At 42.5% G+C, this 12,780-nt stretch overlaps 1 protein-coding gene across 12 annotated transcripts in view; it reads right to left on the bottom strand.

Annotated features, from left to right (window-relative positions):
• prdm16 (PR domain containing 16) overlaps positions 1-12,780 on the bottom strand; it is a 248,068-nt gene that overhangs the window by 118,130 nt on the left and 117,158 nt on the right. The gene's annotated exons all lie outside the window — the stretch shown is intronic.

A 12,780-nucleotide genomic window follows, 5' to 3' on the forward strand; every position in this document is an offset into this window, starting at 1 on the left:
GTCTAACCTCACATACCACTTCATTCATGTGTATTTTCACTTTTTTATCTAACTTTTCTTTTATGGTCAAGTCTGCTTGTACTAGCATCGAACGAGAGGCAGGATAATAATATCGCGAAGACAGAATCAGAATTTGGGTGAACGCCTCAAAAAACATTGAATCTGAATATTACACTTTAAGTTAAGAGTGAACATTTACGTATTTTGCAACAAGTGCTGGTTCACATGCAGTTCAATATGACAACGGTGTATTGCAGTGTTCAAGGAATAGAGCACTATGAGTCTTTTTCTTTTAAAACCAAACATGCTACCAACGGCACAGACTTGTCATCGCTGGGAAAAAGAAGGAAAAGCCCTTAAATGTTCAACTTCATTCCAAGACAACAGTTTTACAAAACAGTTGCAAGAAACTGCAAAGTCAGCTGTCGCAGACACTCGCCAACAAACTCTGCTTAGTCAGTGCGATCCTCTGGAGGATAAAAAAATGTAGCCTATCCTTGATTTATCCAATGACTTCTTGAACTTAACTTGAAAAGAAAAAAAAAAAATGGCAGCAATTGCCAACCCTCTAAACAGTTAGGAAACCACACTGCATTTCGATGTCCTCTAAAGTCTACCTATTCTTATAATGGCCTTCGGCTGCAAAATGCCTAATTCGGCGATACTCCAGAGGCTATCTGAGAAGAGACAGACGGAGGAGGAAAAACAGTGTGAGGTCAGCCAAGCCCTTGATGGGAAAGTTCTCAGCTCTATCACGGTTGCTGTTTTCTGCCAGGACTCATCTTACAAATAATGGCTACGTCTATCACTGATCTGGTTAGCCTCGTCAGCTATCATTATTGTCACGTCCTGAGACTGACAGCATGATTGTGCTCCTGCGTCCAGATCCCGCTATGAAAATGATGATGATGATGGGCACCACAAGTGTGTCTGGATGCGTGTTTAACTTGAAGCTTCATTCAGTTTCTCTAAGTGTGTTATTAAGGTTACATGGACAGTGAAGGTTTGTAAATCGGTGAGTGACGTGGAGGGTATTTAGGCTATGAAGAGTGGTCTTGTTACCATATGCTGCTATCAACATCGGCAAGAGGACAGACAAAAGCTTTAAAACAATACTGTTAGCCTTTAAAAACCTTATTTTGAGAAATAAACATGTTTTCTCCAAATAATAATAGTGATATGTCTTATTTTTATTGCACTTTACATTTAAACAAAAATATAACCCGCTAAAGAACGAGAACATGAGCACATGACAATCTGGACTACAACAAAGGATTAAGCTAGTATTCCATACATTGTTAAAAGGCTCAAGTTGCAGGTTTAACTTCAGACTTTTCATGGTCTTTTTCAAGTTTGATCTTTTGCGATTTTGGCACAGATTTACACGAGCATTGTTATTTTCATTAAACAAACAGAAAGAAGGTTCTCTTTCAACTGATGAATTGCAACAAAATTGGCTACATTTGTACCAAAATCTTGTTCCTTTTTGAGGCTGTGTAAGAACAGCAAGAGAAGTATTGCTTTTGGGTCTTTGTTTCTATGTGTGTGTGTGTGTTTTCTGAGTAGATCTTTGTGCGTCTCCTTCTTTACCTCCCTGGCCAGATCCTGGTGTCTTTAGTCAAAGCACCACTGCAGTTTTACTATCTAAACACAGGGACTGGCAATCAGCGGGCTAACTAGGCCCAAAATTACAGCAGGAGTGGTTCCAATCAACTACTCTCCCTCTGTTAGCCTCCATCCAGGCTGCTGCCAAGCCTGCCACCGCTTCCCAGGTTTGAGCTTGGAGCTGCAACATGACATTTAAATGTGCGCTTGTCAGTTAAATTTATTAGGTCATGATCAAATTAACTGTCTCTGCTGAATTTTAATAAAATTCCATGTCAGGTTATACATCATTAATGAGTGTTTTAGTCCAGTATTAAGAGAATGCTTTTCTTCTTCTTCTTTGGTCTGATAAGTATCACAGAGGCCTATAAATCGGGGAAAGATTGAATGAGCTAATCATGAAGAAAAGAAGTCATCACTGGACTGATATAGGAGCCCATTCACACTGCATCAGTTGTTGTTCTTTGATAAATATTTGGGTTTCTGCCCAGTGACAGATGTGGACTGTGAAAGCTGTTAAATTAACTGACATGTAAGTTTTAAATGTGAAATGTGAAACTATGAAAGCATGGGACAGGGCCTTTTCAGCACTTGGCAAAACCTGCAGCCTGTCCATGCAGCTCCGGGAAACTTATCATATAAAGCTGCAGCAGTAAAACCCAGCCTTTTATGACTGATTTTGCGTCATTCAGTGATTCTGACTGGAAAAGAACCTTTTTTTTTTAATGATCAGTGTTTCATAGGGGTTCAGACCAGGCGTGTGCTCCTTCTGCACAATCAAACGTGTTTTCAGGCTGTTAAACACTTTTTTTCACTCCCTTTTCACTCCCCCACTCTCACTGGCACTTGACCCATTGAGTGCAATTTTGACAAGCAGAGAGACAGCCTCGGAAAATCTATTAAATACTATTTGGCTTTAAGGGCCTCTGTGCGCACAAAAACAAAAAAAAAATGCACAGATACTGTAGCTACGTCAAATAATTGAGTAAGAACCCTCCTTAATTTTAATGAGCAAAAAAATCTTTTGTGAGACACTTGAAGCTGTAAAGCGAGGCCGGAATGGCAAATGCAGAGTGACATTAAACAAGTTCAACACGCAGTCATAACTTTCTTAATTCATAAAAGAGTTGCCTGGAGACAAAAAAAAGGGGAAACTTTTAGATTACATGCCACTTGAGGCAGGCTCACAAGACAAGTTGTTTGACCGGTGATGAGAATAAGCTGTGGATGAGAAAAGTAAGCAGGGAAATAATATGTGGAGGAGACAAAGAGTCTAAAAACTGACCGGTGAGCTGCTTTTAAACATCTGCATGTTAGCTCTGGGTCTCTAAAGGCCTAGAAAGAGATGTTAGGTTCGTCTCCCTGAGGGCTTCTTAAAAAACAGCCGGGCCAGATAGTGCCTTCCTCTCCCTGGTTCCTTATGTTGTTCTTTCTTTCTCTGTTCCTCTCGCCATCTCTTTCTATTTTTTACGGGGAGCTATTTATCCTGATTACATCAGGGGTCAATCATTAATTCGCACCTTGGGGGTCCCGGGGCTGGCTGTGGCTACAATAGGCTGCTTGTTCAGTGGCTGTTATTCCAGTGGAAAACTACGCTGCTCTGCTTGAGAGCCAGGCCCAGGCCACATGAAGGCATCCCATTTATTTGATAAATTGTAAATGCATGCTATAAACAGAGCTCTTTGCTTTGTAACATGGTTTGCAATAACAAAGATTTGAAAACGCGTATGAACGCCGGTGCATGCTATCGCGCAAACACACATCTGTTTGCATCTGCGGGAGCTGTTACTGTACTCTAAACACATGTGCAAGAGATCAGATGGTGTTGTAGGTAAAGATGATATCTCCTAATTACTGCATGTCAGGGGGAAATTACAAGATATGACATTTATAGACCAACCTCTAAGATGTTTCAGAGGGAAAACAGTTGACAGTTGTAGAAACCATTAAGTCTACTTTCAAGAGTCAAGATTTTAAAAATTTAAATACAGACAAAAAATACAACATGCTGATAACATGGTAATCAGCGTTGCCATGGCGAAATAACTTGACACGGAGCTGAAAATCAGCGGTTTGATCGGAGCGCCTTACAACGGCTAAATTGTTCTGTGGTTGTGTTTAATCAGAGCACTCTAGACTTAAATGCAGAGAGATAGAGATCTGGAGTCATTTTCTGCCGTCTGCCTGGACGCACACAAACACATGTGCCTTGTGGCGTATGGACTAAGCCGTACTGTCAACCACGTCTGAGTAGAAAGAAACAACACTGACTTACTGAAGGGAATCTGGTACGGAATCTATAAATGTTGCATCAAATAAGAACCAAATGTATTCATGGAGTAAAATCATTGTTAAGTAGTAATTAAAGATAGCTTTTACTTGAGAAATTCAAAGGAGTGGAGACCAGAGGTCCGAACAGACGCCAACAATAGCTGGGGTATTCAGAGCCAGGTGTATTTTTTGCTTAAAATGAAGCAGTGGAGCCATAGTTGTGGCTATGATAACAATATAAGAGAGCTGGAAATAGGACGTGTGTGCCAATGATGGCCATCATAGAGCACACACGTCCACCCCACCCCCCCTTCCCCACTGCCTTCCCTCTCCAACGCACACAGAGACTGTATCTTTGTCTGGACGTAAAGGGATCTGGTTCAGTTCAAGAGGAAAGCCAGCCACTGGTGAAAGGACAGTATCCAGGGAGAAGTCGAAAGTATGCAAAATTCAGCACTGATTCCAAATATGGGGAGAAAAGGTTGTCTCATGTAAGAAGAAAAAAGGGGAAGGGAGAATTTGTGGAACATGACAGATATGAAAAATGGGTGGCTGGTTGAGCAATGAATGGCCAAACATTTTGATGTGGGAGAATGGTGAGTTCATGTGTGAGTGAGGGTCAGCATTGAAACACCAGCCTCATCCGCTGTTTGTGCTGCTACATTGTGTCGCTACATTGTGCCAAAATGGTTCCACTTAGCTCCATTCCTGGGCCACATATCGGTATGTGTCCCTCAGTAGTAAGGCAGGGTCTTTGATGAGTCTGTCACCGCACAAAAGAAGCTAAACACACTCAGTTTTAACACCGAAGGGGGCAGTGAAGGGATGCAGCTGTAAAAATCAAACAAGTGCAAATTAAAGGTAAGCGTGAGTAAGAGTGAAAGGTGAAAAACGGTGTGTTTTTCCACTGAGGGGTACCATATATTCAAAATGACGTATAAAAGGAAGCATGTGACAAGGCAGCCAGATGAGTGTGTTCAGGGAAGAGAGTGTGTGTGTGTGTGTGTGTGGATGGAAGTAGTGAGTGAGCAATGGGGGCATGGTCAGCTGCAATACCAGCAAGCCTCTTGCAGTGAAAACGCCACACTGTTTCCCCTCGTAAAAAAAAAAAAAAAAAAAAAAAAAAAAAAAAGCACAAGGGAACATTTCCAAGCAACACGTAAAGCTACAACTGGGCTTCTTCAGAGCGGGTAAAATAAGATCCCAGGGCAAGAAAAGAGCAGGAGAAATATGGAGGAAACAGAGAAATGAAGGAAAACAGCCACTTTCAGGGTTAAACTTGCATTTTAACCTTGCACATAAACTACACTGTATAATAACTGTTCTTTAACGACAGTTATTCCTACATTAAATGACTGATAACACTCCTTCCTGCATGCCTGCAATGTACTTTTGAGCTTCTATCAATGCACAAATGTGGTTTAACATCACACCTTTCCTTGAATATCCATCCCAGTTATATGATTGTTTCTCTCTTTTTGGTGGTGAAAAGTAAACAGGTGACGACTTTAATATCCAACAGTTTCATGTAAAAACAGCAGCTAAATCTGTTTGATGTAGCTCACGAGCGAATGGATCTTTGTGTGTTTTTAAAGGAAAGTGTGCACATTTGTGTTTGTCACCTGCACTGAAACAACACAGCTGATGTATTGATGTGGTATTTGTGCTGAACGGCCCAGAGGCATTACGTATATCCAATACTGTGTGTGTGTGTATGTGTCAGTGTATGCCAAGACCTGATCATGCCTCCAGGCAAATAGAGGACAGCATGCATCCTCCAGCAGCTGAGAGCAGGTGTGTGTGTGTGTGTGTGTGTGTGTGTGTGTGTGTGTGTGTGTGTGTGTGTGTGGTGGCCCCAATGTTCCCCAGGGGCCCCAGGGCCTGGGCTGCTGCAGACATTTATTAACAGGGGAGATTAATAGCACGAGAAGAAAACATGTTCACAAGCATGATAAATATTAATAATAATCAATATTGAGTTACATTTGCCAAATTGAGTTGCAAACATCACCCAGGGGGGAGTAAGGGAGGGAGAGAGGAGAGAAAGAGAGAGAAAACCAGGGGGTAGGAGAATGAATGGGGAAGGAGAAAACAGGACGAAAGGGATAAAAAAGGTTAAAAAAAGAGGATAGAGTGAAAAGGAAGTATCGCACAAAAGAAAGGGAGCTCAGTTTCACATCTAGAGTTATGACCTCAATCAAACATTTAAATGAGGGTCAGAGTCATTTTACCAACAAACGTGACCAAGTAGAACAGAGTTAATTAAAATAAAAGCACTTAAGATGGCAAGCGAGCAATGCCATTCACTGTTCCAGATGAGCACAACCACTGGATGTTTGATTTTTCCTCTTTCTGCAAAACATGGAGAAACGTTTATGGGTCTGTGGCACCAAACAGTGACATCATCAACCCTGGAAAAGTTGTATCTATCATGCCAAACATTTCATGAATCAATCTTTTAGTCATCTTTCAAAATAGGAACATTTCTCAAGAGGAAAATCAGATTTATTAACTCGTGAACTCTCAGCAGGGAGGAAGAGCAATGACAGGGTCACTATCCACAGAAGCAGATCAATAAAATCTATAAAGCGTCATTTAATTTTAAGACAGTCTTTAAGTGTGTATTCATATTATGAATGAAACCTCTTTCACAACCTCTAGTAAAGATGCTAATTTTGTTCTTTGCAAACTGATGCATTTGTACAGGATTACTCAAGTATGCAGCAACATAGTATTGCACTGCTTCCCTATTTTTCTCTGTGTGTTCCTCCACTAACTCCTATTGCAGCTTCATTTAGCGAGCCACTCAGGGGGCCGGGCAGCCAGCTAGGGGAGCACCAAGACAGACAGCGTGCAGAACAAACCCATCCATTCTTATTAAATTGGAGGGGGGGGGGGGGGGGGTGTTGTGTGTCCCATATGTGTATAAAAAGAGATCATTCTGGCAACACATTCTGCTGCAGTGCGTGTCTTCTGTCTGAAAAGTGTAATAGTTGTAGTTAATTGCTGTTTTATTATGTTGGTTTGGAAATGTAAAATCACGGTGACTGATAAGCATCACCTGACATCACCTGTGTTTGCAAAGATGACGTGTGTATAGCATCTTTGCTTTTTCTGGTCTCTACATGCTATGTGCATGTCTGAGGATGTATTAATGTGCAGGGAGGTGTTGATGGAGGGGGTAGCTATTCACCTCTGCCACTGGAAGCAGCCTACACTCATACATCAGTCTATTACTGTGCAGTCTCGCTCTGTTCTGCTCGTCTCTTCTTCTCGCCTGCTCCCTGCAGTCATTAGCTAGTGAATTAACGACGATCCAGCATGCTATTAATCACCCTGACAAAGGTGTTAGCATTGCCTTGCTACGGCCAGCACGAGACTGAGGAGGAGGAGGAGGACATGGAAGCATAGGGTGAGGGGGAGAAAGAGTGTTGGGTATAGCTGGAAGAGTCATGGAGGCCTTGAGACTGAGAGATGATGGAAACGAAGCAAGAGATGAAGAGGTATGAGAGAAGCAAATGAGAAGAGATCGAGGCGTGGTCCAACTTTTCAGCTCAGGACCCCTACAATTAAGGTCCTGTGGACTTGTGACTCCCACTCTCACCAGAGGTGGACAATGTATATAATAGTGTACAACGGTGCGTGTGAGCACACACATGCGCGCACGCACATGCACACACACACACACACACACACACACACACACACACACTAATAAGCCTATCCAAACAGTGTCATTTTAATAGAGTTAAATTCAACCACTATTCTTAGTAGTTTTTAGTAGTTTACAGTACTAAACTACTTTTAGAAACAATTAGGGCCTATTGAGTAATTTTTAAGTATTTCTTTGTTTTCTTGAAATCATCTTGCAATCTCCCACCCCATCCGCTGTAGTGTACTGTAACTGAAGCACTGAATACACCAGTGAGTCTATGAATGTCTCTTCCTAGAAGCAAACTGCACTCAAGGTGAGAGGCTGAACACTAATAATAAACGAACAGTGTGCATAGCAGCTACCGAGCACAGTTCACTGTTTCAAATCTCACAAGCTATTTTGGGCCACTCAGCATGCTGTACATACATTTATTTTTGGTTCAATGTGAAAAATGAATGACTTCCAGTACAGACCAATATTATAGCACATGCATGAACAGGGACTGTTGGTGGGGTTTTGAGGTGTGTCTCTTGTATGATTGTGTCCTCTGTCATACCAGTTGAAGATGATTTAAGACATACAGAACGAAGTTTGCACACAAAGAACTTGCTATAAAGTAAAGAAATCAGAATGAAAAGTGGGTACACAAATACTGTGTTATATTAGGCCGAATATTATTACCATTTTATGACATTTATGATTCCAGGAACTGTTTTCATGGGTCATGGGAAAAACTAGTGCAGTGTGTCATTTACGGAACCAAAAGAAAAGCCTCTATTATTCTGCATGCTCACAGACAAAATGGTGCACGGAAATGTGTGTTTGCAGTATAATTCAACTGCCAAGAACATGACTTTGGCTCCCAGAAGTCCGTCCCTCCACCTCTTGGTGGGTCTCTCCTTTGGCCCTGGAGCGAGACCACCTGCTGGGAGGCCTGAGCTGGGGATGTCAGGTGGGTCGCAGCCGTCACACAGTCCCATGTCATCAGGCTGTCACTGAGAATGGAGCTGACGGGGGAGATATGCTAATCCACTTAGCTTCAAACTCAGCCAGGAGGAGGCTAAGCAGCGCTGGCTCAGTCTGCAATGGGCAGAACACACACACGCGCACACACACACCTGTGCTCAGACACACACATAAATACACTTCTGATGCCGACACAATAAGGGATGTAACACTGAACTTTCCAGAATATGTATATTAGATTTGATCAGATGAGGTTTATAATCCCTGAGGGGATATTAGTCTGGCGCTTAATAGGATTTATATGAGAATAACAAGCTAGACAATGGGTGGATACATGAACTCTAACATTAACAAGCAAGTCATTTCATAGAGTTGATTCCACGCAATTAAAGAATCTCTTTGATGTCATCTGATAAAGCTGTCCTAATTATCCAAATGAGAGACAGTTGAAAATTATTTGCTAGAATTTGTTTTTGCTTAGATAGGCAATTATCAAGCAAAAACAAGATTTAGAGTTTTAACAGCATAAAAACACCAAAATATGTGGATGCATAAATGCATTAAGAGCAAAAAAAATCAGCAGACCTGCCACTACAAGGTATATTCCAACTTGAGCAAGCCCGATCAAAGTCAGCCAGCCTGCAGCTAGGTGTCAAGAGTTCAAAACTATTGCGCCACTCAGCCAGATGATATCTCGACCTGATCCATCCCATATTTCCTGACCATGACTTCCCCTATTAGGAGCCGTGGCGGTGCTATTACTAATCTGTTCACTATCCCACAGAAACAGGAAGGAAGAGAAGGAAACAGATGGGAAAGCAGGAGAATGGTGAGCGAGGGACACAATGCTTATTGCTCCCCTCCTCCTCATCCTCTCTCCCTCCGTCGCCGTCAACCGCTCCGCTCGCTCTATGGCCATCGGCAGAGCGAGAAAGAGCGGAGGCTCACAATCAGTCCGACAATACTGTATACAAGTGGCTGTGAACAATGGAGGCCAGCCACAAAGAATTCTGGGAACAGGGGCACAGCCTTCTTCTCCTCCGTGCGGCTCCTTCATGCCTGACCCATCGATACACATCGGCCTGCTGAGACTGACCGGTGCCAGAGAGAGAGAGAGAGAGAGAGAGAGAGAGAGAGAGCGAGAGAGACAGAGAGAGACATAGAGGGAGGGAGATGAAGCAGCGACATGAGAGCTGTATCATAATGTGTGTTTCTGTGTATGCACACACACACACACACACACACGCTCACATTCACGCACAGGTTCAGTGTCAATTCCTCCTGTAATTAGGCCACTTAATTAACACCAACAGAACCACAGAATGAGCTGGGAATAAATATGAAGTGTGAGTGGTGCTGAGCGTGCTGAACGTGCCTGCGTGCGTGTGTGTGCACATGCATTTTGGTGTGGTTGAGTGGGCGTTCGGTTGGGCAACTAACAGCAGAAGCTGCAACATTCTGCGCAACAATATCTTGATAAAAATGCTGAGAGGAAGGAAGAAGAGAGAGAAGCAATGAGTTGAACAGACACAGAGAGACAGAAAGGGGCAATTTTGTTTCTCCCCCTTTAAGTGTGCAGGGTGTGGGTTGAATGTGGTCCATTTGGAAATAATTGGCTGGTAATTAGGCGGGGGTCGACAGGTCGATTTGGGAACAAATGGCTGTCTTTAGCTCAGGTGGCCCTCCACACAAGATAATGGGACCTTTACCCACCGCCGCCGCCACCACACCCACCCACCCCCCTCCACTCCCCTCTCCTCTTCTCCTCTCATATCCCCTCACTTAACACGACTGTCTGCTGAGGCGCAGCGGTGCTCTGAGCTGCATGCTTCTTCCAGCAGGCTATGGAACTTTCTCACTGTTACCAGGCAGATGTGAATCACGAATACAATGTAGCCCATCTTTGTTTGCTTTGCTGGCATGCTAACACTCGCTAAATTGAGGCTGATGCAAAAGGCATTCTAGTTTTGGCATTTCATTATAAACAGTTATATGTTTTAAATAAAAAAGTTTAACAGATTACAACTCATCCTAACAGGGGCATTATCAGACTGAAAATTTTCATGCAATGGATTCTGACGTTGTCAAGACATTTTACTAAAAATTGGTGAACCAGAGAAAAAGGGAGAATCTTCAACGTCTGCAGGGTTCATCCTCAGGGGACCATTTACCTGGGAAAGAACTGAATAGTTGTTGTGATAGTAAACTGAACCAATGAGCTATTAGCATTACTGTCCAAACAGGCATGCACAAACCTGATCAAAACAACAAATTCTCATGTATAACCTATGAGTAACTTCTCAAACACTCACACAGGAGATGTATTATTCTTGTGGCTGCTATACTTCATGTATCACCTGGCAGAGAGGCTTACTTGGAATAAATAGGAAAATTAGCAACAACAACAACAACAAAAAAGGCTAGTTCTGGTCACATGTATCCGTATGCATGTAACTGCTCACTTAAATTAAACAACATAGTCCAATACAAGATAAAGACAACTCACCAGTTTATCAGAGTAACCTGACCATAAAAAAAATCCCTCATACACTTTAACAGCTCGGATTTAGCTTTAACCTTGTCCTCTTTACATGCTGATCTCTAAATATTCAACACACCTCCAGCCTTGTCCCTGCTCAGAAGGGGTCGGTTTCTTGGATTTGTGATGCGTAAAATCTTTCCTGACTGACTGCGTTTTTGAAACTCTTTGAACCAGGGAGGCGCCGCTGATGCAGGACCTTAATGCAAGCAGTGTTTTCAACATCAAACACTACAACACAAGTTTTTGTGTTTCTGTAGTTGTAACTCTAAAGTTAAGCTTCCTTCAAGTGGATGGATCCATTTAATCGAGTGATCTTGACTCACTGTTGCCCCACGAGGAGAAAAGTAGTATAACAAGAGGAGAAGCTGATTACAAATGGTCCCTTTAAAATCCAAAGAACATGCTCAGTGAATGGACCAGATAAAATAAAACATATGCACTAACACACCCCCCCCCCAACACAAAACAAACAAGAAAAAAAAAACTTTAACTTACTGAAATGCTTCATTGACTAACAATACTATTTGGATGTGCAAATACACACAAACATGAAAGGAAACACAAAAATGCAACTGATTCTGCACCGTGTGAGGCTCCCACAATACAGTCTCTCTCACTGACTCTCTCTCCCTCTCCTTTGGTTTTCTGTCTCTCTTCTTCCCGTCCTCCCATTCAGCAGTGCCGGGGTCTTGTTTGGCTTCCTGCTGTTTGTGTCCAGACAAGGTCTTGATTTGAATACTGATTCCCCATTGATAGGCCCGCACTTCCGATCTAATTAACTTGTTTTGTCTTCAGCTAAATGGAAACGTCCAGGGGAGGGTGAGAGAATGAGAGAGAGAGAGAGAAGAGGAGCAACAACAAACAGTGTCACTGATCTTTGCAGGAGACGCGCCGTAAATAACAACAAGTAAATAAAAACAGGGCGGGGGTTAAGGAAGGACAAATGAAGGTAAAAAAATTACTGTGTGATTATCAGAAGGGTCATGAAATTCAAAGCTTTGCTGAAGCTAAGCAAGCAACATAAAGGAAAGGAAGTCAGGACGTAGGTGCACATCTAGGTGCACATCTATGGAGCAGAATGCTGACTGCCTTACTAACATCAAGTTCACAAAAACGTGATTTATACAGTAAATATCAAAAATTCCTATTTTGTATGAAATCACCCAATCAAGTATGTGACTCCAAACTGGACTTTCGTTCCATTTCATTATATCTAGATAAATTCTCATTTTCCATGTGTTTTATAGTTTCATTTCATGTCTCTTTCAGGAGTCCTGAGCTGCAGACCAACAAAACAAGTGTGTAAGTGGTTTCCCTTCAGTGTATTGTTCTCTGCTCCCTTGTGTGCTTGTGTGTCTATTTCTGTGTATATGTGGCCTTTTCAGCTATTTCGCCACTGCTGCTGTTTCATAGTGGCACAAATTGGCAAAAAAGTGCACACACAAAAACACACACACACACACACACATATATACACTGAGTGAAAAAGAGGAGACAGTGCCCACAGAGACATGAGTATGCAATGACAGAGAGAGAGAGAGAGAAGGCAGGAAGAATGAGGGTTGTTGGGGGGGGGCAGATAATGACATCAGACCCAAAATAAACTGCATAAACAAAAGCGACAGACAGAGAGAGAGGGAGACAGAGATGTGCTGAAGGAAAGAGAGGGGGAGATGAGGGAGGATCAAAGGGGATGTCCGCTGCTGATACCACACCTCAGATAATGTGTGGCGCAATTAGC

The sequence above is a fragment of the Aulostomus chinensis genome, chromosome 9 (genome assembly GCF_037954235.1).
Source record: "Aulostomus chinensis isolate RoL2024-O1b breed Wild chromosome 9, RoL_Achi_v1.0, whole genome shotgun sequence".
Taxonomy (NCBI): Eukaryota; Metazoa; Chordata; class Actinopteri; order Syngnathiformes; family Aulostomidae; genus Aulostomus; species Aulostomus chinensis.